Source organism: Xiphophorus couchianus, chromosome 19 (assembly GCF_001444195.1).
Source record: "Xiphophorus couchianus chromosome 19, X_couchianus-1.0, whole genome shotgun sequence".
NCBI lineage: Eukaryota > Metazoa > Chordata > Actinopteri > Cyprinodontiformes > Poeciliidae > Xiphophorus > Xiphophorus couchianus.
The window spans coordinates 4,176,583-4,200,601 of record NC_040246.1 but is presented as its reverse complement, the minus strand read 5'-3'; the positions used below and the strand labels follow the sequence as shown (position 1 = coordinate 4,200,601).

The 24,019-nt window shown below is 36.8% G+C and overlaps 1 protein-coding gene and 1 long non-coding RNA gene across 2 annotated transcripts in view; both read left to right on the top strand.

Annotated features, from left to right (window-relative positions):
* sash1b (SAM and SH3 domain containing 1b) overlaps nt 1-24,019 on the top strand; it is a 64,359-nt gene that overhangs the window by 4,764 nt on the left and 35,576 nt on the right. The gene's annotated exons all lie outside the window — the stretch shown is intronic.
* LOC114134059 (uncharacterized) lies at nt 13,395-16,022 on the top strand. The gene is made up of 4 exons (XR_003593340.1): nt 13,395-13,729; nt 14,925-15,000; nt 15,131-15,246; nt 15,660-16,022. It is a non-coding gene; the product is annotated as an uncharacterized LOC114134059 (long non-coding RNA).

Here is a 24,019-nt window from a genome sequence, read left to right as displayed (position 1 = left end):
CAAGACTTGCAGTAAACTCAGTGGAAGACTGTTGAGCCAAACTCCATTTTTTTAATTAAAAAAATTAAACAGCATTTAGGTAAAGTGTAATCTTGTTTCATAAGTTATTTTTTTCTAAAGCTGAAGAAAAACAAAGCTGACATAATAGAACATATGACACCAGGGAACAAAATCTTTCTTATATAACGTCCTTCTAAACTCATTTAGCTTTTCTTCAAAATACTTTTTTTCCCTGTTTTTCCATTTACAAAGTAAGCACAATCTTAACCTAAAATGAATAAAATTGTACGGTTAATATACAAAGCGTCATAAATTCCATAAAATGACAAAATGTAACAGGATTAAATTGCATTAAAAACGTAGGTTTGCCATTTATTTCTAAAGAGGTTTTAACTATGAGCTCTAGTTATTGAGCAGTTCACATCACACAGAAACAGGAAGCTGCGGCAGGCAATACATTCTCTCTTTCTCTGTTTTTTCACCTTGAGGATCAGTGTAAAGGGTGAAAAACTGAATTTGAATAGTCACAAAACGTAAATTTTTGTAATACATTGAATTCAAAGATTTTCCATCGTGACGAAACCTGTCTTACATCTGCCAGGCTCTGTCTTGTCTTCGGCTGTTGTCTGGGGTTCACTAATTGCTGAACTTTAATTTTCCTGTAAAGTCAAATGTGAGCACATGTAATGTAGCACTTTAAAAACACGCAGCAGATTCTTGTTGCTAATTCTTGATTCTTCAGTTCCTTTGGGAACATCCAGATTCTCCTGACAAAGAGTCCGTTAACAGATCAATACAATATGGCGCCCTCAGAAACTATGATTAGTAGACTGTGCTCATGGTAATGGGATTCTTTCCTCTGTAGTTGGTAATTTGGTGATTAACTTCAATAAAATTCTAACTTTTTGTTTGTTACATGTTCTATCAGTATCTTAATAAGCCTCAAAACCTCAGAGGCCTCTGTCCATTGCTTTGCCTAAACAAATTCCCCAGAATGTTGTTTGGAGGGTTTTTTTGTGTTTCTGCTTTGCCAAAGTATCAGAGGACAAGAAGGACCAGCAGGCCCCTATTGATACAAGAAACGAGGATCTGAATAGGACCCTACAAAACACAGGGTCTGCAGCCAGCAGCCGCCTTTGTCAACCAGAGCCTGAATGAGGCGGCGCTTGTTGAACGTAGTTGGTTTTAAAATACCAATTGTGAACATGTATGTTGTGTGGCACAAAAGAAACAGGAAAAATGTAAATGAATGAAAGGAACGGCCTTTTAAACTACTTATAAAGTCTTTGTAGCGTAATAATACCCTGCAGGGTAAACGGTAAAACTTAGACTTTAAACAGTTGAGGAATGAACTTGGTTTTCATGAACTACACGGTGCCAACGTGGACACAAACATGACCCATGAAAACCGCTAAGAGTTTTCAAAACATCTGTTGTTTGTGTTGTTTAAACATAAAATCAGGAGGGTGAAGATGCGTCCAGGTCAAAACCGGTTTGACGAGAATCAACAATACAATGATAAACCAGGAGAGTTGGTTTCAAACATTACAACAGGGTTTCCCCCAGTGTATTATCAGCCTGGCGGGCCACCAGGCTTTACTTCCCCAACCAGGCTTTGTTGGTCTTTTTAAAATATTTGTATTTTTTAAGACTTTATTGTTAGTGTTCAGGTGTTAATCTTCCAGTGTTTCAATTTCACATAATATCAACTGATATTTTCAAATTTCCTGTCAACTTTAAACATTTCTTAGCTCAGAAACACGGCGGGACGCTGGATGAATGACTGTCCTAGCGCCCAACCACCGGGCTTAGCAAGTTTTCTGGGGGACACCTTGTACAAACTGTATTTTAAACATCTTACAAATAATGGAAATATGTAGATTTCCTCACTTTGTAACCACATTCATAATGAAGAACGTTGTTTCACATGACCTGGTAGTATGTACTATCTGTTTCCCGTTCAAAGAAAGATATTTTTGATATTAATGGCAGATAAAGCCTAAAATTGCACGATTCCAAATCATACCAAACTTATTCAAAAGGAAAAATTTAGAATGTAACCTCAAACATTTTAGATATTTTTTTTTAAATTGCCAATTATGCACAAAGTTTCGCTGACTTATATGGGCTCTGTATCACCCAGGGATTTTTTATTTTTTTAAAGACTGACTTATCTTTACTCTGTTCTTTTGTATATTCCTCACTTTGCCTTCCTTTACTGTCCTGAAAGAGCCGTCACATACAGTGCAGTACGCTGTAATTTCATTAATAAGCAAACCTGGTCATGCTTTAGCCCTCTGTATGCATGCTCTGTATCCGTTATCTCTGCCGTCATCCTGGCAGTGCGGTGTAGGGTAGGCCTACTTATGGACTTTATTGATGTTGTGTCAGGGTGGATTAGGTCAAACCAGTAGACAATTACAGGAATGTGGCTGGATTATTGCTCTGATGGTGCTGAGGGGGGAGGACTGGTGGATGGACTGTGTGAGAGGGGTGGAGGGGGGGCAGCACTTAAAAGCTTAACTTGCTACAAACCTGCTTGTCATAAATGCTTTGGGTTTCAGAAAAACTTGTCTGATTGCTCTCCCTTTTAAAACAAATCGCACACGTCTGTATATGGATCTCTGTCATCATAGCGCCAGCTACTTGGAGTAATCCTGCCTAGCTCTTTTAGGACAGCATGTGTTTTTCACGCAGTCTGATGCATAATGTACAGCGAGGCTCAATCTCTGACCTATATTTGTAAATTTAAGATTAGAAATGTCCAGAGTCACTTGTTCTGTGTATCTTTCCAGCTAATTTTTCTTGTAAAAGGATCTGATGTCTTTTCCTTCAAGTGGAAATTATTCAGAGGAGCATAAAGCAAACCGTGCGAAGTGCATCAGTCTGACTAGCAGCACTATTTATCAAGCCTGGCTAAGATTCCTGATGTAGTTCAAGAAGTGGTGGACTCCATTGTTCTTGGATTCCTCTAAACAGCCTCCTTCTTTTTACCTGTGATGTTTTGACGTTTGTTTTTCTGTTGTCTTGGCCTTTACAAACTGAAATCGCAGCATGGCGAAGAAGAAATAACTATCAATATTCGCGGTCTTGAAACAGTTCTTAGCTGTATGTTTCGAATCCAATAAATCCACTTTATTTGAGCAATTTTAAAATGAATAAATTTTACTCATTTGCTTTACAATAAATACCGATATGATAACAAAAAGTTTGACTTAAAATAAGAAAATTATATGCAAGTAAAACCGTCAAAAATAAAAGCCAAGTAAAAATGAGAAATTACAACGATGATGAATTATCTGAAATCACTGACTGGATTTGTAAGAAAAAGAAACAGATTCCATAAGGGCATTAAGAATATTTTAGTAATCGAGTACTCTATTGATTATTATTGGGATTAATTGAGAGGGAGAGAGGGAAATCTCTCTCTCTCTCAAAAAAAAATTATAAAAACTCCGACGATTCGACGTTGTGCTGCTAGCACTTAGCAACAACTCGTAGGCGGAAGTGAGAGCGCTGCCCAACACAAGTAATGATCCGACGGAACATGATACGTTAAATAACAAAACTTATTTTAATGAAGCTACATTTTGCTCAAGGAATTTTAATAATCGAGGTACTGGCATCATTCGAGGAATCGTTACAGCCCTAGACTCCAGGCGTGAAAGTGTTTTGGTAAAAAGGGAACAGAGTGACTTCAATAAAAAGTTGCTTTCTGTGTGCTGCTGTCTAACTAGCGCTCCTGCACACTAATATGCAGATATTCCATACGAGTCACTGAAGAAGCTACAAGATGTTGATGCCTCGATTACAAGTTCTTCCTCTTACCCTTCGACTTGGATTATCTTCTAACTCTAGAAAGCAGGTGGAATAATTTCTGTAACATGACTTGAGGATGGGAGCTTTGGCCAAAACAAGCCATGACTCTGGCATGTTTACGTCAGAGAGAATAAAAGTCCAACTCTTTTCTTTTATGTACTTACAATTTTAGTTGGCTGACGTGAGCTATTAATCTGTTAACCAGAAAGCTGCATCTCATCTCGCCGCTTTCCAAACGAGGATCAAAAGTCATGCATTTGGGATCCTTTACTTTCCTCTTCCAAGGTAAATGGATGTAGAAGAGCTGGATGCAGCATCAGTCTGCGGCTCTGAGGTCTTCGACAGTTGGTGCAATCCGGATTTGTCTGAAACCTAATGAGGCTCTACGTCGGCTCCAAACATTACCACAGATTTAGTGATTATGTACCGTCTGTCTTCAGTAGAGGTCAAAATTCACATTCCTGACAAATATTGGCCAAGTGAAGCAGGTTGTTTCACCAGAAGTCACAGATGTTAAATCAGGATGGAAAACGGCTCACATGGTCGGCATTATTAACTGTATTGTCACAGCGTTTCATGGACCCCTGTCAGAAACGTGGCATAAAACAGTAGAGCAGCAAGTTTATTGTACTGGTTTGTATTTTTGACTTGGTTTTTGAAAATATACTTTCTGGTTTTTGAGGGGAAAAAAGGAAACTCAAGAACTGTTTCCTTTCTTCAAAATGAGATTCTCTTTATGAGACATAGTATCTTTTTACACACATGTTCGATTTCAGCAATTTTATAACCTGGTAAAGGTCGGATCAGTTATGCATTAAAAGCCTCGACTTTCTTTTTATGCTAACTGTATAAGTCCTGCCAACAGTGAGTGGAAAAGAAGGCTATAGTTACTTTTTTATTTTAGAAGTGCAGCTATAATTTAACAAACTTTTATTGTTATGCATCATGTTTGTTTCTCATGGCTGTGTTCAGTAAATCAGCGTTTTTATTGAATTCTCATTTACAAGGATATGAAGTCATGCTTCAATTTGGAGTTTAATTCATGAAAAAATCATGTCAAATGTTTTTTTTTGTGAGCAAAGATTAAGATTAATGAAACCGACAGTGAGATGATTTGATCATAATCTGGACACCAGAGGGAAAAATGTGGCTTTTTCCATCAACAGCCAAAGATTTTATAGCCTATTAGATTTTAAAATATAGGTCATATGTTGAAGCTTATGGTTTGTTTGCATGCTCAGGCTCTATGCACATTAATAGTAATAAAACATGGCATATATTAGTAATGAGTGTCTCTAGATTTTTGTCACACAGTGAAACGACTGAATATGAGATTAATTGATTTAAGCTGTTAAAGGTCCAGCTCTTCTAGCATATTTATTCACATTCAGAATAACGCTTCCTTTTATTATTTTAGTGCTGTTGAAATATAAATTACTTGTTCCATTTTACAGTTCACACCAAGACCATTTTAAAAAGGAACATCCATTTTGTTCATGTCATTTCTTATTAATCCCACTTGTCTGGATTACAGTAGAAACAACCAGCAGACTAACAACCAGAAGAGACTTTTCCTGTTTTTTTTTGTCTTGGATTTAGCTGCAGAAATTGAATCCAATCTGACATTTTTTCACACCTTTATACTGTCTGTTCAGTTTTAATATCTGCCTTTTGTTCTGGGGTCAATGAAAGGTCAGGGTGTGCTTACTCTCTGACTCATTTGGCTTCAGCTTGACCTCGTTGTGTCCCATAATTCACCTGGAAAGAGGGACAAAAGGGGGAGGGAGGGTGCACAGGAATAAGGGAAATACTAACAAAGCATTCAGATGAAGTGGATCTGGTTAAACACTCAACTATGCAATCCGACCTGTGATGATTTCAAAAATGTCAGTGGCAACAGCGCTGCATATTAAGGACTCAACATAGAATTGACTGGAGCTCAAATGGTTTATCAATAAATAAATTCACCACAATTGATTGATTTAATGCATTTAGGATTATAAATAGCTGATAAATCAGTAATAGTTGCAGTTGTTTAGAGAAAAAAAAATCACACTTTGATATTTGTTTGTCATAAATTATGTTGAGGCCCAACTCTCGGTTGGTTTTCAAAAATGTAATTGCATGTTTTTAAAATCTCTTGCTTCTGAAAGGATCCTGCAGATATTTTCTGATGTTTTTACTAGTAGTTAAAATCTTTAATCAAGTTAATTGTAGGGTTTTATAGTTCATTTATTGTAATCAATCAGAATTTCACTGAAATATATGTACAGACAAAACAAGCAGTATTTTCAATTCAAAACCCCATTTTGCTGCTAAATTATCGAATAAATAGAAATATGAGCTCAACAACAAAGATATTTATTGTTTTAATCTGTTATTTAGGTTATTCAGCCATCAGATTGTTAAAGTCATTCAGCTTTCAAGTGTTTCAGGAACGTCATTGAAAAAATACATTGGAAAATAAAGTGATTTAAGGTGCAGCATATAACTTTTATTTAAAGAAAAAAGTTTTTTTACATGTTTGTTAAAGCTCTTACTATGTTGTGACAATATAGCATAAGAAATGATCTGAGGGAAAAAAATCAAGCTCGTCTACCTTAAACAACCAATCAGAGCCAGGAGGAGGGTCTCGGCGATGTCAAGCCGTTTTTAACAAATATGTAAAAAACAATTCCTTTTAATAAAAGTTACATACTGCAGGTTTAAATGTGTTAAAGCTTTTAACGTGTTAAAATCTATGTAATTAATGAATCAAAATTAAGTCCCGGTTTTGACCTCTCTGGTTTGTTTTGGCTCATCTTTGCCCGCCAAAGCCAAAGAATTACACTTATAGCTGCCTAGTGCACTATGATATTATTAATAATTAATCTACTTTAAAGATATAAATGTATGTGCATCTGAATGTATACTGGCATTAATACTTTATTAGTAAATGCAGAGCTAATGTCTAAAGGCTTGTCTTTGTCTTTAAATGCCTATTTTTGCTTCAGATGCATAGATTTAAAACAAATTTTTCATGTTTACATATTTGCTTTAAGTTTTATTGCTTTTCTTATGCTGTTTACGTGGGTCCGGCCAATAAGGGCAGTCGGGAAAATCACAACTAACTTCCTAAATCAGTCGCTCTGTTTGAGACCTTTCCGTGGGGTCAGCCCTGCTGCACAGAGGCTCGTTGGTTAATCCCTCAGGCTGTTCAAGGTCTAGTTTGCATGTCTGTCCATTGAACACAGAACGGTGAAAGTTTCCCCTCGGATCCTTATCGTGGCCCTTCGTGTACAGCCACTCTGCAGATGAAGAGTTCACGACCTGCCTTGCATCTACGGCCTGTCTGTGCAAGTGAGCCTTCAGACCACACAGACAACATAGTACTTGACCTTTTAGCGGAGCTTTGGCTGTTTGAAGCAGAAACAAGCCAGGGGGACACACTTCTGTCCAACAGTGAATGCTATACGTTCTGATTGTGACCCATTTTCTGCTTGTTTCTGCAGCGGCTAAGACCTTCCTCCCCTTATGAAATTCAGATGACAATTCATGTGACGCATTGCCATAGATCCAACCATAACAAACCGTAAGCTGAGCTACGTTCCCTCTGATCCACTTACATCCAATTTTCTCAAGTCTAGTGATCGGTGTCGTGCTAAATTGGGATGACAGCGGTTCCTACATTTATCCACATTACCAGGCATTTAGTTTTCCCAGCCTATTTAATGTACCAAGTACCCCACTGCCAGCATAAGTAATGCATCCACTTAAAGAAATTCTTGAAAAATGGATACAGCTGCCCTTTACTCTCCGTATTGCCTCGAGTTCACCCATTAACCTCTTTTTCACTTTTAGGGGAAATTTACAATCTTAAGTCATTGCTTATTCTGGGATGAGAAATGTACAAAAGTAGCTCAATGAATGTGAAAACGGTGGTGCTTTTTTTTTTACAGAAAGTAAAAAGAAAAACGTATAAACAATAAAAGCAAGAATTTTCAAATGTTGACCATCTAAGAAAAATGATCTGCCAAATAATGTGTCTTTGATCGAGAAACCTTCTATATTTAGGTCAAGGTTTGATTACTGGAAGAAGGTAAAGGTTGGATGTAAGCGATATCCATCAGACTGTGTGCATTACTGCTTATGTAGCAGCCCGACTGATAGCATGGGACGTTATGATCTTAGACGAACCTCTTAGAGGAAATTTGATCCGCTTCCTTCAGGTTTCAGATTTGTTTAGCTGTAAATCAGTCAGTAAGCTGAAGTTCCTCTCAACTTTTCCTCTCTGAGGGATTGCAAAACCTGACTCATGTCAAAGTTCCTCAGACCATCTAAATGGATGTAAAGTAGGGCTGGACAGGTAATCAATAACTATATATATCATGATAAATACGTCCGATAAAATATTCAGTAATTTCGCTAAACTCCGACCCAGAACCGCACAGCATTTTGGGGGATGTAGGCAGAGGAAAGTCTTTAGCTGCTCAACTTCTCACGGCGAGCTAAGCTAGCAGCATCAAGTTACTCTCTCATCCTTTCAACCTTTTTCTGTAGATGAAGTATATATAGTAAATATAGTTATAATCCTAGCAAAATATTATGTCCACAAGATGAAATGGAGTGGAAAAAATCCACTCTTTTAATCATTTTAAAGGACCTGATTTTAAAAACGTATGCTGCCTCTGTTGAAAAACTTAACTTTAATAATAAAAAACTTGTAAAAACATCAACTCTCCTTCAGAAATGTTACTTTATCTCATAAGCAGATCCCTCTGTTATATTTTTTTAACTTTTCTTTTGCTGTATTAGACCCTTTACTTTATGTATTTGAATGTATTTTTGACACTTTTTGTTAAAAAAATGGTATAAATGAAAAATTACACTTTATTTTATCAATTTATTATTCAACTTTTATTGTTTACTTTATTCATTCTACTTTGAAGGTTGCAAGACTTTTACACCAACATTGTAAATATTTTGGGGTTATTCCTTATTTATATTTGTCTTTGCATTAAAGAGCCTCTGCATATGTTAATGTTTGTTTGAAATAAAGTAAAAAATAAAAATAAATCCTCACTCATTCTCTGGTTACCTAGCAACAGCCTGTTGAGTAACTTGCTGAACGGTGAAAAGTGAAAACAGCTTGACGGGAAACAGCGGATAAAACAGGAAAGGCTACGCCGGTATTTCAGATATTTAAAACAAAAAACTAATCAATAATTATCCATCGACTGATATGGAACCTTTATAGCGTGATATGTTTTTCATATTGTCCAGCCCTAATGCAAAGGCTAAACATTTTTTTATCATGACGATGATCAATATTGGGATAGTTTTGTCAAATTCATCAGTATAAGTATTATAGTAGAGCCTCGCCTTTTTGTGGTTCAGTATTCACAAACTCACCTATTTGCACATTTTTCTGTGGAACGCAACTCTAAATCATTGCAAGAAAATTTGCCTACGCAAAGACTTTTTTGTTTTTTGTGTAGAGCATATCTAAATTATTGGAAACTAAATGAAGCCTGGGAAACATTTTTTAAGGTAAGTGCTTGGATGGTCTAAATAGAAAAGTGCTGTGAAGTGCCAATGCATTCTATTTCACCTCTGCTGCCCCTCATAAAAAATGGATTACTTTGGGCTTCAAAATAGGTCGAAAGGAAAAGAACTGGACCAAGTAACGGTGTGTTGTAAACTGAGCTTGCTCTGAAGTTGTAGCGGGTGAAACCAGTCGTCCTGATCTACACTGGTAGCTTTATTTGTTCATCAAAGTAAAATGTACGTTACACACACTTATTTTTCCAAAGGCGTCTAAGCTTTACGCTCACTTAATTTTGTTTTACCGTAAATCTGATATGTGGACGTCTGTCAATACTTCCAGGAAGTTGCCAAAGTACTGAATTTATTCAGACTGAAGTCATTTCTTTCCTTTAATTAGACCTAAGTTCAAGTTTTGAAGCCACCTTCTTCATCCTCGTCTCTCAAAAATGTGCACATGCGTTGTGCCTTTTTTAAAATCTTACCTGGGTGTTTCTGACAGCTCTTTGAATGTTTGTCCTACTTCAGTGACTGTGTGGAGACCCGTTCCTCTTTAGAGAAGCTTTGACAAGCAGGCGGGGATCCCTGGGACGGTAGATGACATGAATCATGTTCACCGAATGAGTTTGACGTTCCCCCAGGTCCTTCTCGGGAAACCGAGAGAAAGCGATAGCTGTGGAAAAGTAAGCTTCGGAAACCATTAGAGTGGGTGTTGTGTTATCAGCTGAAAGAATTAGGGCAAACCAAATAGGTGCACTCTGTGCAGCTATGCATACCCACGTGAAAAGTAATGCCTGTTGTGAAATATTGATTCTCACTTCTTATAACCGTACAGATCTGTGATGGAGATCGGTTGTGAAATCTACGTTCACTTTTCTTTGTGAAGTTCTTGAGGCTGTTCTGACTTTTCAGCTTATGCTCATAAGAAGCCTGACTTTCATGTAATCATCTTTCCGATTGACGAGGTCGGGATTTTACCCATTTTGGGTCGCCTTTTTCTTGAAAACTCCTAACTGAGCAAGTCGTTCTAAAACTGAAAAGAAAACCAAACTAGAGCTGCAACTAAAGATTATTTTAGTAATTTATTGTCCTACTGATTTATTCTGGCAATTAATTGGATACAAAATTGAATATTCTCCAGATTTTATTTTTATTTAATCACTTAAGTCATTTTTATGCAATATTAGAAATGCAATAAAAGAACCAAAAAATCTGGTTCCTTTAAGTAAGAAAATATTTTTGATACTTTGTAGCATCTACAAAGTATCAAAGTAAAGATGCATCTACAGATAAAAAATACCTCTAACATTAACATGTGAAATGTTCAGCCCTTCTTGCTTGGCTTGGCATCAATACTAGGTCAAGTTAATCTGTTGACTATTTATTTATGCATTTATTTATTTCGAACATGATAAAATCCTAAAATCACACACATGAACAAGGAATGCAAAAGACAGATTTCTGTACCACAATAATCTTAACATGTTTGAAAAGGAGTAGGAAGAAGTAAGAAACTTATGAACTCCCACCCCATAAACTCATGCAGTATTTTCAGATGGACCCTCATTATTACATAAAAAAATAGAGAAGACATGGGTTAATTGATTTTTGTTAATAAACTATGTTTACATATGTCTACATACATCCACACACACACACACACACATATGCGTTAGCCTCAATTTACAGACACATATTAGTGCTAACTCTCACCCATATTTCTATATCTTGTGAAAATTACCTCCTTATATTTCCTTTTAAATTGTATTAAATTTTGACTATGTTTTAACTCCTCATTTAACTTAATTTTACATCATGAATTGAAATACAGAAGCTCTTTCTTGTTGTGTGTAAACTACAAATCCTTACGTTTGAGTTTATGTTATATCTTCCTTCTCTTTCATGCTCTGTATGAGCTCAGGTAGCCGTTTATTTGATTCCTTAAACATAATTTGAGCTTCTTTAAATTCCACCACATCTTCAAATGTAAGATTTTTTTTTTTTTTACAAAATTTGAGCCAGATAAAGCTAAAGCTGTCACTTGAAGAGTTCTAGGTAGAACATATATATATATATATATATATATATATATATATATATATATTATTTATTTATTTTTTTACATTTTTATGATCTTAAATGTAAATTTATATCAAACAGTTTTGGCTTTATTTTTGAGGTTGTAGCAAATTGCCTTTTTTGAGTCTGAATGCTCCAGTTAATGATTAATTGATTTCTAAATTGACTGACAATTATTTTAATATTTGATTCATCACAATTAATCCAATGAACTGTCTCAGCCTTACACTGAACCACAGTATCATGTTATCGTGTGTGTGTGTGTGTGCGCATGTCAGTGTGTTTACCAACTGTCTGTGCTGGAGAAAGATTGGGGATTGTAATCCTATCACTGAGCTTGAGCTATTCGGCAAAGAAGTTTTAGTCTGTAGACTTGCAGAGACAAACCCAGAAGACGCGGAGTTGTCATTTTGGGTTTTACTACATCACTTAAAAGATTCTAGGAAATTGACAAGCTCTTTTTTGTAAGAGCAATAGCAGCCACAGGTTTGACAGAAAAGCACTATCTGAAAAAGATGTCTCCAAGAAGCAGAAATGAAATCAACAGAGAGATGGCGCAGGACTGCAGAGAAGCATCTGGTCTGAAAAATTACTTAATTTTCAGAAAGGCTGCTTTAAAAAAAAAAAAAAAAAAAAATTATTTGAAGACAGTCAGAGCGGTTGACTTTCAGCCTCTAGAACCTGTACGGTTAATATTTCTATCATCTATAGTGATGCCTGTTTGACTATTTCAGTATTCCTGTTTTTCACAGATTTTCAGTCTAATATTGCATCGTCTATTAGAATCACATTATTGCAGAGTCCTGTGTTGGTGGAAGGAGTGTTTCTGTTTATGGAGTTAGTGTTTAATCCTGCTGTGTGTGTGTGTGTGTGTGTGTGTGTGTGCGTGCATGCATGTCAGTGTGTTTACCAACTGTCTGTGCTGGAGAAAGGATTACAATCCCCAAGCTGAAAATGGGTCTGCTGTGTGCATATATGTTTCATAAATGCTAAAAGAAGAAGAAGAAGAAGGAGAGTTGTCACTCTTGATAAGAAAACATGAACCACAGCTTGTACCTGTTGTGAAATGTTAACAAATGTTTAATAAATTTTACCTTTTGGAAAAAGTTATGAAATTTATATAGCTGGCATTAGTACCAAAATGGCCTCAAAGAACTGCTTCATTCGCTACTTTCATATACTTCTGTGGTTAATATATTTATTAGAGATTTGACATTATATGCAAAACAAATGTAAAAAAAAAAATCACAATTCCAACAAGGAAGAAGAGAAAGAGAGAGAAAAAAATAAACAGCCAACATTCCTGTAAATACTGTTACCTACAACAAGGTGTGTAGCAAAAAGAAAAATTAACAATGAAGACCATACAAAAACCAATGTCAGGATTTATGGAACCTCAGCCAAAATTTCAAGGGTTTGCTATTCCTCTGTTGAGGGTTTATTGAAAAAAATCATAAAAGATTTCCAGGTTTTATGAAATCTATTTTCAGAGCCTCTCATTACATATCTAATTTTCTCTAGTTTTAAGTAATACGTCTTTTATCCAGTTTGATGCTGTGGCTGGAGTAGCATCTTTCCATTTAAGAAGAATTAGGCAGCGTGCTTGCAAAGTTGAGAATGTAATGTATGATAATTTCATTATCATATCCCAGATGATTGGATCTTAAGTTCTTGGAGGTGTAAGTGGTGAAGCGATTAATTAGTTTAACGGTCGCCATGTTTGACTCGGAGCAGAAGTCAAGGTTATGTTACTTTATTTAAGGTGTTTCTGCAGCTGTTTGTCAGAATGTTCCTGTTAGAAATAAATACTAGGCAATGATCAGGTAACATGTCAACATGATGTCAACGCTGGCTACAGTAACGACCCCCTCTCAAGTCATGGCTGCCATCTAATCCTCTTTATGCCCCTTTATTTACATTCACTTGTAGGCATTATTAACGTACTTAACTATTTCAGTTGCAGTATCTCTTCAGTACACAGTAAAAAATGCTGGATTATTTTCATAACCCAACTTCTGGGTAAGAGATGCTGGGTCATATGTTGGGTTACTTTGACCCAATATTGGTTCAAAAGTAGTGACCCAGCGGTTGGGTTGACTTTTTTTTTTTGTTTTAATGAACTCCACTTAACTGATTCTGTTAGGTTTCAGGTTCAGTTGACTCAACACTTTACCCAATTGGTTGGGTCAAATACAGTTTGACCCAACCAATTGGGTAAAAATCCATTGCCCTCTTCACAAACCTCCATTTTCAACTGGACTGTGACCTGATCAGACAACACTGGATTTCTCAATTCAAATAAAACATGGTAAGTTACAATATCATGGCATTATATTTTTAAAGTTTATAGGGTTATTGTATTCTTCATATACTACAGATTTTTTAAATTAAATTTATGTAACTTTAATTTAATTATTTGATTTAACCTATCATCTTCGTTGATAGTGTAATGTTTTTGAAATAATTCATTTAATTCAAAGATAATTTATCCAATTTGGTTTAAAAAAAGGTGAGGGTGTGGGAGGGAGAGATAGCGCTTTGCCCCCCTGGTTTTCGCGGGCCTCGTTCACTAGCGCGCGCAAAGGGTGGTAGCTTAGCTAGAATGCTAATAACGGATCTATAGCGACAAGTAGGGACTGGAGGCTTTGCAGTAGCGGTGTCCGAAGCGATACAGGCTATACAGGTATTCTTAGTAATATATCAGTAATATAACTGTTAAATGCCATTTTCATTAAGCCTTTTATTTCTTACTGAACACACTATGCTATGCTATTATACGGTTAACCTGGGTGAAACCGATTGAGGCAGTGGAGAAGAAAAAAAAAAGTATGCACCAGCAATGGCAGAGGAGGGGAAGCTAAAGTTGGATAATATGCTTTCTGTCGAATAAAAGTAACTTTTACAGATTTCTAGTGAAGATTTAACTATATAACAATAAAATATCTGCTCGATTTATTGAAATATCTCTTAATTTAAAAGTGCTCCGACATGTTTGGAGTCGTCCCCACCGGTGTTCTGTCAGATCAGCAACTCTGCATGGCATGTGCTTAACACAAACTGACGGCTATATGTATCTGTCATTACCATATGATTTTATGTAAGCAGCAACATCATCATGACGCAGAAATTAGATAATGCGCACGTATGTTATTCTGGCCATTATTAGCCACCAAGGTGGAATTAAAAACATACAGTTATTAGTGAAAACAGCTGGATTAACTTTTGGGTTTACACAGATCTGCTTCATGTTGTCAGGTATCAGGTTGCGCTGGTGAAAACAAGACTGAACAGTGTGATCTCTCCTGGTGTCCCAAAAAGTGATGTTTTACATTTGTTCAGGGTTATTAGCTGCTAAACATATAGTCAATGTCCTATTATTTTTTCTTATTTGCTGTGAAATATTTGGTGATTGTCCTAAATAAAATATTTTTGCACACATTGTACAGGTTATTTTCCACATAGGAAAAAAATGACTCAAATTGTATCACTTTTTTCCCTGAAAGATCTGAAAGATGGATGAGTTTGTAAAACAGAAGCTGACTGAATGGAAACTTTCTGACCTAATCCCTGCTTTTGAAGGTAGGTTAAGTATATACACGTGTGTGTGTGTGTGTGCGTGCGTGTGTGTGTGTGTGTGTACTTAAAAGCATGCACTGGCAGGAATTCTTTGGATTGAAAATATTAATATGTAATTTCTAATATATTTCAGCTGAAAACATTGATGAAGAAAGCTTCTTTCTTTTGGATGCTAACTGCCTGACATCCCTGATTCCTCACCTTGGTCCTCGTCTGAAATTTCAACGTCATTTTGCAAAATTTCTTGAGGTATGCTTTGAGTCATAGGACAAGACAAAATGGGATATGTGTGTTTTAAATGTGGGATGTCTTTAGGACATAACATAAGGAATTTTTTTTCTCACCTAAGAGTAATTCATAACACATATTCAGCTTCAAGATATGTCCAGTGTGCTCAAAGTGAGCACACTGGACATCTAGCCCTAAAACAACTGAAGATGCTGATCCTACACCACATGCTGAATTAGAGAGTGGAGTTTCTTCTGTTGGAAGAGCAGCATTTGTAAGTTAAGCTGCACAATCAACCTTTCCTACATAACATATTGACATCCATTCTTACTAATTAAAATTAAAAATGACACATCTCATCTTTTCTTAAATTTCTAAGAATATTAAACTGCAGCTAAATAACAGCTATTTTATTTTTCACTATTTATCTGTAGAACATCCGTGAGATCCTCAGTGCCTCCCCTGAAGGTAGACCTGTGGTTATCAGTCTTGATGGAAATCAGCATATATCCACACCTGATGGATCAATATGGAGAAAAGTGAGTATTTCTTGTAAAAACTGGATCAATTAGGTTGTTTTTGTGACATTTTGCTCTTGGTGAGAACATTAACGGCATTGTGCAGTGCTCACCTAAGTAAAATTTCTCCAGTAAGAAGTCTTAAAGTATATGTTGGGCTAATAAAAACTGGATTTTTTGGAAATTGTTTGTGTTTTAAGGTTTCTGCTCTATGTTTTCATCTTACAATAACTAATTAAAATAAAATATTTTACTTGCCTGTCTTACTGAGTGTAATTTTTTTTGTTTCCAGCCCGTCTTCAGACACTAAAGCAATTTTGGCATCTTCGATTGTGGACCAGTTTCCATGTTTAAGAGACAGCCATGGCACAGGATATGTAAGTTTTCACACTTCAGAGAACTAGCACACAAGTACTTCAACAACTTGCACAATGGTTAGCATTAAATATCATTGTAACTATGGTGTTTGAGCTTTGAGTTGTAGGTTTAATAAAAAATTTGGACATCAAAACAGAAAGGCTAACATTTAACTTTTATATTTCTTTTGTTAAAAATGTTCAGGACGCCTGGTTTACCCGCGGAAGACAACACAGGCCAGCAACTGGCTTTCTGGAGGAGCGTCTCCGTAATGTAAGGAAAAGGCATCAACCAAGGAAGAAGATGCTTTCAGCCCCAGAAGCTCCACCAAAAAGATCAAGTTTGCCTGGTACTAGCACATAGACTTTTTCCAAGCCCTATTGTTTTGAGCAGCAATCTAAGCTCTTATTGCTGTGAATTACCTCACATTTTTATTCTTTTAATTCCTGTAATATTTTTTTCCCCACAGAACCAACCATCAGTGCTGAGCGTGCCATCCAGATGACAGAATGGCTAAAAAATAACTTCTGGCCCGCAGACCAGGTTGTCCAATACATGCGGGAAACTGCAGTATATCGCGCAGGATGGATCCGCTCAAGTGGGACAATCCCAATGCAGCAGATTTTTGCAGAGTTCCCACGTTTGTTGGACACACCAGGGATGGTGAGGTTATACCTCATATTGAGATCAGTTAAATGTTAAACAATAAACTGCAATACCATGTGAAAATGTACAATTACAATCAAACTCAAAATGTCAAACTACCCAGAACATACATTTGTAGCACCCATGAAAGGTTGAATGTAATAGTTCATTTCACTTTTACATTTGATTTGTATTTTTGTCTTTTCTGATTGTTAGATTTTGCAGGACTTTGCCGTTTTATATCCACAGTCTTGTGGAAAACTGACAGAGAACTGGAACACCTTGTTCTCATCAAAGGTCATTCGCATGGGGAAGAAGGAGGAGAGCGGTCTTCTGCCTGAGATTGAGTTGCTTCCACAAGGTATTGAAGCTCAAAAGGAACATTTTCTGAACTAATTTTTTTCTCCTGTGGCTCTTTTTTGATTGTGTAGCATTTTAATCTGAGTTTTTCGTTGACAGACAAACAAGGTGACGTGGCACTGCAGCTGCCGCCAAAACTCCTCCCTGCTGTTCCCTACAGAGTTTGGCGAAAGGTGGTCAGACCCAGCAACCTAGAAGTCCAGCAAGCCTTCATTGATGTCCAGCCAGTAAGTTCATGTCAGAATGAGTTCTTTGCTGTTTAAATGTAGTTGAAACCAGAAGTTTAAAACAAATATGCTTTTTTTCCCTCACTGTTCTCCCTGTCATTAATCTGGAATTTACCAAGTCCTAATTGACGTGAAATAAGAATTTTAATGTCATATAACATGAGACAGCGTTGACCAAAAATATGTCTTTTTATATAGTATATGTAAACTTCAAACGCAAGGGTCTTTTGATAATGTATCAAACAAAAATCATATAAGAATTAGTCAAAAATTATTAGTGGGGAATGTTCCTCCTTACCTTTAAATGACTAATGGCTTCCTTTCTGCTTTTTCCACACACCAGATTGGGACAAATATGGTGGAATATCTTGGAAGTACAGCAACAGAGCATTCACGTGTTCTCATGATTGGGGACAGGTATTGTTGTTCCCAAGCATTTGTTGTCATAAATGGAACTGCTTTGGAATATCCATCTCTTTTGGGGGCCGTTGACGGCTGTTTCAAATCATTCTTCGTTTTTGATGTGAGTTATCCGAAGTCGTGTATCCAGATTTGGGATTTTCTCCAAACTGTGATATATGAAATCCCAGGAAACGAGTCACCCCCGATAAAATTAATGAGGGCACAGTTGGAGGCCATGGAAGAATAAATGCAATTCTTCAATAACCCTTAAATAAGTTTTAAATGTTCTGATTGAAAAACCTTCTTTGTTACTATGTTACTATTGTTTTTTACATTTCCTTCAAACTGATGAAAATATTTTGTTGTGTACACCAATAAAGTAAAAAAGGGTGCAGATTTAATCAATTGTTTATATGTAACTTTTACATGTCTGTATTAAAAATTTCATGTATGTTGGAATGTATAACATTTGCAAATAAAAGTTATTTTGAGCTAATCTGAATGTTTTTAGTTAAATTTTTATAGTGAATTTTAAAGTAGAAAAGGAAAAAAAAATTAAAAATAAAAATATGGTGGTAAAATGACCCTTTTAATGGGTAATAAATTTCAACCCAATATTGAGTCATTTTAACTTTGGGCAGTGGTCAATTTAACCCAAGCTTTAGGTTGCAGCTATGACCCAATGTGCTGGGTCAAACCCTCAACCCAACCCAGTTGAGTTAAAACAACCCAGCGTTGGGTCGGTCCATATATGACCCAGCGCTGGGTTACGTATTGGGTTATTTTCAACCCAGCAGTTTTTACTGTGTACTATGTACCATCTGACCTCTGTGGGGGTTTTTGTGCTTTTTTTTGTAGTTGTGGTATCTTTGTACTACTTGGCATGTTTTAGATTCGTTTTAGTGAAGCTACCACGAAAAATGCAGCTCTGTAACTTTTCAGTCTTTTGATTTCAACTCTTTTTGTAGAAATTGTTGACATGACAGTGAGGCATTTGGGGGAAAGAAAGCATTTCTCCATCACAGTTAAATCTAATGAAATTCATCCTTGACCAAGCAACTAATTATAGGTTTGAGACAAATATCCCCTTAAGTAATGGATATTTCAAGCAAAAGTACCATAAAAATACCAGGTGCACAACTTTTTTTTACCAAACATTTTTGGATAAAAAGTTTTTGCACTACTATGAGTTGTTTTTTTGTTTTGTTTGGCTGCATTAAAACTGGTGTATTTTGCACAAGCTGCAATGGAAACACTTTTTTCGCATCACGAGTCATGTGATCAACAGCCAGATGTTACTACTGCCGGAAAAACGAAGAAGACAACAGGAAGTGGTAGGAGGACAATGGTGACTTTTTAAAAAATGATTTATCAAAATAACAAGCTTATTTAGGTGTGATTTTAATTGCTTTTCTTCTTAAATTGATACACCGCAATTGTGAAATCCACTTTTTTTTTGAATATTCAACAAAGTTTTGTGTGCATTTGTATTTGAAACGCAGCTGTAATTGACTCATAATTCCACATAGACGCAGTTGTATAAACGGACATCCAACTGTAGCATATCTAATAGTAAATTTGCCTTTGGTGTACTTCCCTAATTTGTCTGCATGTGCACGTTATTAAAATTTTTAACAAGCTTAAAGTTTGCCTTATCTGGTCTGAACTCGTAGTTAATCTGCATCTCGATTCCAGCTACCTCACAGGCCATGTGCTGGACTTGTGTTTTTAATAAACCCAACAAGTCAGACAGGCTGTGTCATAAACGTCCTCTGGTGTTTCTGCCAAGTGGTTTAGTGAAACGTTAAATGAGATATATTATGGTGGAATAGACCCATTCTGCTTGGCACTCAAGTAGGCCAAACATGGCAGCTTGGATAAAACCCCATTCTCCACTGCCAACAGGGTGATATAATACAGCTGATGTCTGTATACAGAGGACATTCGTTTCTCTAAATGGAGAAACTTGATGAAGGAAGCAGAATTTGGGGTTTATTTACATTTTGTAGGCAAATGTTAAACAGTAGAAAATCCAGAAATGTTTTTGATTTTGCAGCTTTGTTTTGGCGCAAAAGGAGGATTTAACGGAATGGATTCAATCCTTATAAGTGATTACTAAGTGAAATTATGTGAAACCAATTTAGTACTTCTGGATGTTGCACTTATTTCTGCGTGCACGTTTACTGCTTTTCATTTAGAGCAGGAACTAATCTAATGAAATGCAAAACAAATCAACAAAACTGTTATGTAATAACATCTGTGCGTGTGCTTTTTCACAATGACTTCCTACCCACTTTTTTATTGACGTACATTTTAACATAATCATTAGCCACTTTAGCTATCGATAGTGTAGTACATAGTAAACAGGCCATGTCCCTTTGTCTTTAGGCCTTTTTGCATACGTGTCTCTCTCTCACAAGCTTGCTTTTGTCATTAAAAATGAGTTTTTTCACAATACGTTGCTGTTCTTTTCTACGTCTTAATAATGCATTTAAAAATCATGCTGATTTTGCTCCCAAGATGAGATACGAAGTTCATGAGAACAAGAGGAGACAAAGGTTTTGCAATATTTGTGGGGAAAAGATGACATTTTTTAGATGTTTTCCAAAAACAGCTTTCATAAATATCAAACTCCACTCATCCATCCATTTATATAATCGGTATATAATAATCCAAACCAAGCAGATTTTTTTGTCATATACACTCACACTGATGAGCACATCGGGTTCAAAGGTTCAGGATCCTGCCTGAGGGCACGTTGACATGTGGAGCAGAGATGGTGGGAACTAAACCCTCCCTTGGAAGCTCTACTTTGCAAACCATAGGACATAAAAAATTAAAAAATAATTTAAAAAGTGGATTCTGTAAGGTTGTGTATGTAATATCTTAATGCTAGGTAGAGCTTGCCTCATTCTAGAGGAAAACATCAGAGTTCAGTCGATCTTCGGTTCATCAGAAAGTGGGTGTGGCTGCATCACGGCGGCGGCGGGGAGGGGGTAAATGGTGAGAGTTCGCACCGCAGTGAGACGTTTGTTCTGCTAACGCCGTAGTGGGATCCAATGGTTGAGCAGTGCTTCCATTCATGTACACTCTGTACGTTTTGTTTATGCTCCAATGACTGGGTCATGAGGTGCATCACTCAGGGCCTGCAGCACCTTATAGCACAAATACTGCTTTACGCTCAGCGTGTGCTGCGTCTAGATTAACTAACGCCTGCATCCGACAAAACAAAACCTTGTAATTAAAGCTGTGTTTTAACCATTTTCATCTGCTATTAGAAACTGGAAATGTTATAAGTGTTATACCAAAATCGATTCTGTCAAAGTAGGTTAAATCCACTCTGGCCTCCGCCTGACCTCTTACTAATGATAAAAAGCCCCCGAGGGATTTTAAAAAGCATTGTGGGGTATAATTGGGATCCTGCAGCCATTTGGGTCAGAGAGGCTATAAATAAACATCACACCAACATTAACAACATATACAGTCTCTGGTTGATACTTCCGTTTTCCTTTTACTTCTATTGCTGCAGTCGATCGGCTCCGTAAGCCGGTGGGAGGCTGTGAGCGTAGGGGCCACGCCGCACAGAGTCGGGTCTTTCCGACTGCCAGCACGTCATTAACTAATGCGTCTCCGACTGACCTCAGCCTGACTTGATGTCGACTCTGCCAGGGGCTCTCTCCGTCATGCCCCCGGACGTGACAGCTGTGCGAGACGCCGAGGCCCCGTGGTTCACCTTTGCGCGGCAGGTCATGGTGGATGGCATGTCTGTTGGTGTGTGTTTGGCTCACACTGCGATTCCATATGGCACAATGAGTCCAGCTCAATGAACCTGGACCTCTGGCCTCGACGTCTCGCGTATTCTTGTGGAATCACGAATAAGAGCGGTGGTCCCGCCAGCCATGAATCTAATGAATATTAAAATGATGGATTCAGAATTGGAGACACGTCGAGGTCTTTTCTTTTTGTACCACTTGTTGATTTTTATCCAAGTCGACAGTTGGGGAAAAAATGAAAGTTTTCTAAATGTCACATAAATATTATGTCACTCTAATGATTCCTGCCATCAAGATTTGTTGGCATTTAGATTTTAAGTTCAGTCAGGGGGTGTGGATGGTGGCATGGTCTGGAGGTAAACAAACTGTCCTCTACAAGACGGTAAAATGTCACTTTGGTTTCAGTCGCCTCGACGTTGACACTACCAGAGAAGCTGGTATTAAGAGCGATAGTTGAATTATGCTCATGTTCTAAAACCAATAAGTTTTACTTATAATTAATTATTTTCAGTGGTGACTTCTTTAGCTTTCCAGGAAACCATTTCTGTTACATAATGAAAGCGGAGCGAAGTGAATCATTCCAAATGAACTCTTTAGTTAAAGATTCCAGGAATAATTCAGTTCAATTGTTTATATAGCGCTGACGACTAATGGCTCTAGACGAACAGATGCAGTTTATATCCAGAGATTTGCATTTAAACCCACTCCTGTGCATCTTTAATATCTATTACATTAATTCCTACTGGACAGCTGTCATGATGCGGTCAAGATTGGTTTGTTACACCAACTGGTTTAAATGTTTTTAAATGTTTAGCCTGCAACAATAGGATACTGTTGCTTACATTTTGTCATTAACTTTGCAACAAACCCTCATTCTGATGGTGATAAAAGTGGCAATAAAAGGTATTTAAAATGTTTTTGACTAACTTCAGTCAAAACAAATACTGTTATTAAACACAACATAGAAATTCAAATAATATGCTTCTTCATCTGCACACAGTAACTACATTTAATATTTTTGAATTTATTTTTGTTGGTTGGTCCTTTGTTGAGCAAACGGTACTGTCAGTTTGCTACAGCTCATCTAAGATTTTTTAAAAGACAAAGCAGAAGGACAAAAAAAAAATACACAGAAATATGTAATCAAAAATTTTTAAAATTCAACTAGCATACGACATGTATTACAAGAACATTTTGTGTGTTTTTGTTAAATTATCCCACTCACTTATTTCTTTGAATCTCAGTTTGTGTTTTTTTTAAATACTTTTATTTATTTTTTATGTTGGAAATTTGTCCTCAATGTTGGTTCTTTATTTTATATGTAAATATATATATATATATTACATTTATATGAATCTGCCTGTCACTTCCTGAATCTACTCATTTATTCACTACTGATGAATGGAAAAAAATAGAAATAAAACAAACCTAAACGACAAAAAATTGGCTAAATGAGTAAAAGTTTATTTTCTTGAGCATTTCTGTCTTACAAGCTTTATGGAAAGGATTTTATGGCTCCTTGACTCCAACAATCTTACAAGACAAATAATTTGAGACGTGCAGAAATGGCTCTGAACACATGAACAGCTTTTAAAAACTAAAGTTTAAATTAACTCATCTGCTGCATTGAAACGCAGAAAAATTTTTAATATTCCACGTAACGGAAAACTGCTGCTTAATTAGGCATGTTTTAATATTTTTAATGACATTACAACAGCTGTAATACTCGCTTGGTGTTTTTCTGGAAATGGCGCTCAGGAAGTTTCAGTTTCATACCTGCTTTGGCAATGAGTTGAAGTGATTTTCTTTGACCTGCTCATGGATCATAAATGAAATATCATCTAGCAGCAGGAGGATGCTCTGCTATTTTGTTTCAGTCAGAGGTCATAATCTGTCGTATTTCATTAAGGGTCACCTGGCCCGAATAGGGGTCAGATCAGGGTCAGTGGTCTTCATTCAATAAAACACAATAAGATCTTTGTAAGACTTATTCATCAAAAATACTTTGAATATTTTGATTACAGGTACAAAACGGAAATACTTTGAATTGAGGGTGCGAATGGACCTTCCTATGTTTTACTACACACTTAATTTACTTGACATTTATAAGTTTTACTCCCTTTCGTCTCAGTTTTGATTTGAAACGCCCAGGAGACACTGGACTAAAACACGTCAGGCGTTGCGGTTTGAATTGTCGGTTTTGACAGCACGCGTTTAAGCTCGGTGTTCAGTCCGACGCCTTCGAGCTGCCCCCCGCTACGCCGTGTGCGACTCATCAAATGCCTCGCATGACCTGACTTAGCAGTGATCCCTAAGAAAAGTCTTGTTTGTGCGACTGCTTGCCCCGAGGGAAGCGACGTCACCTCGTGGCTCAAATCCACGGCGCTGAATATTTATCACACTCTCTCGTTTCATTTTAATGTGCTGATTTGTCTGCGAGCGCATTACTCAGGCGAACGGGGACGTTTGTTGTTCTAGTTAAAACCGAGTTTTCTTTGTGTTTTTCTTTCAG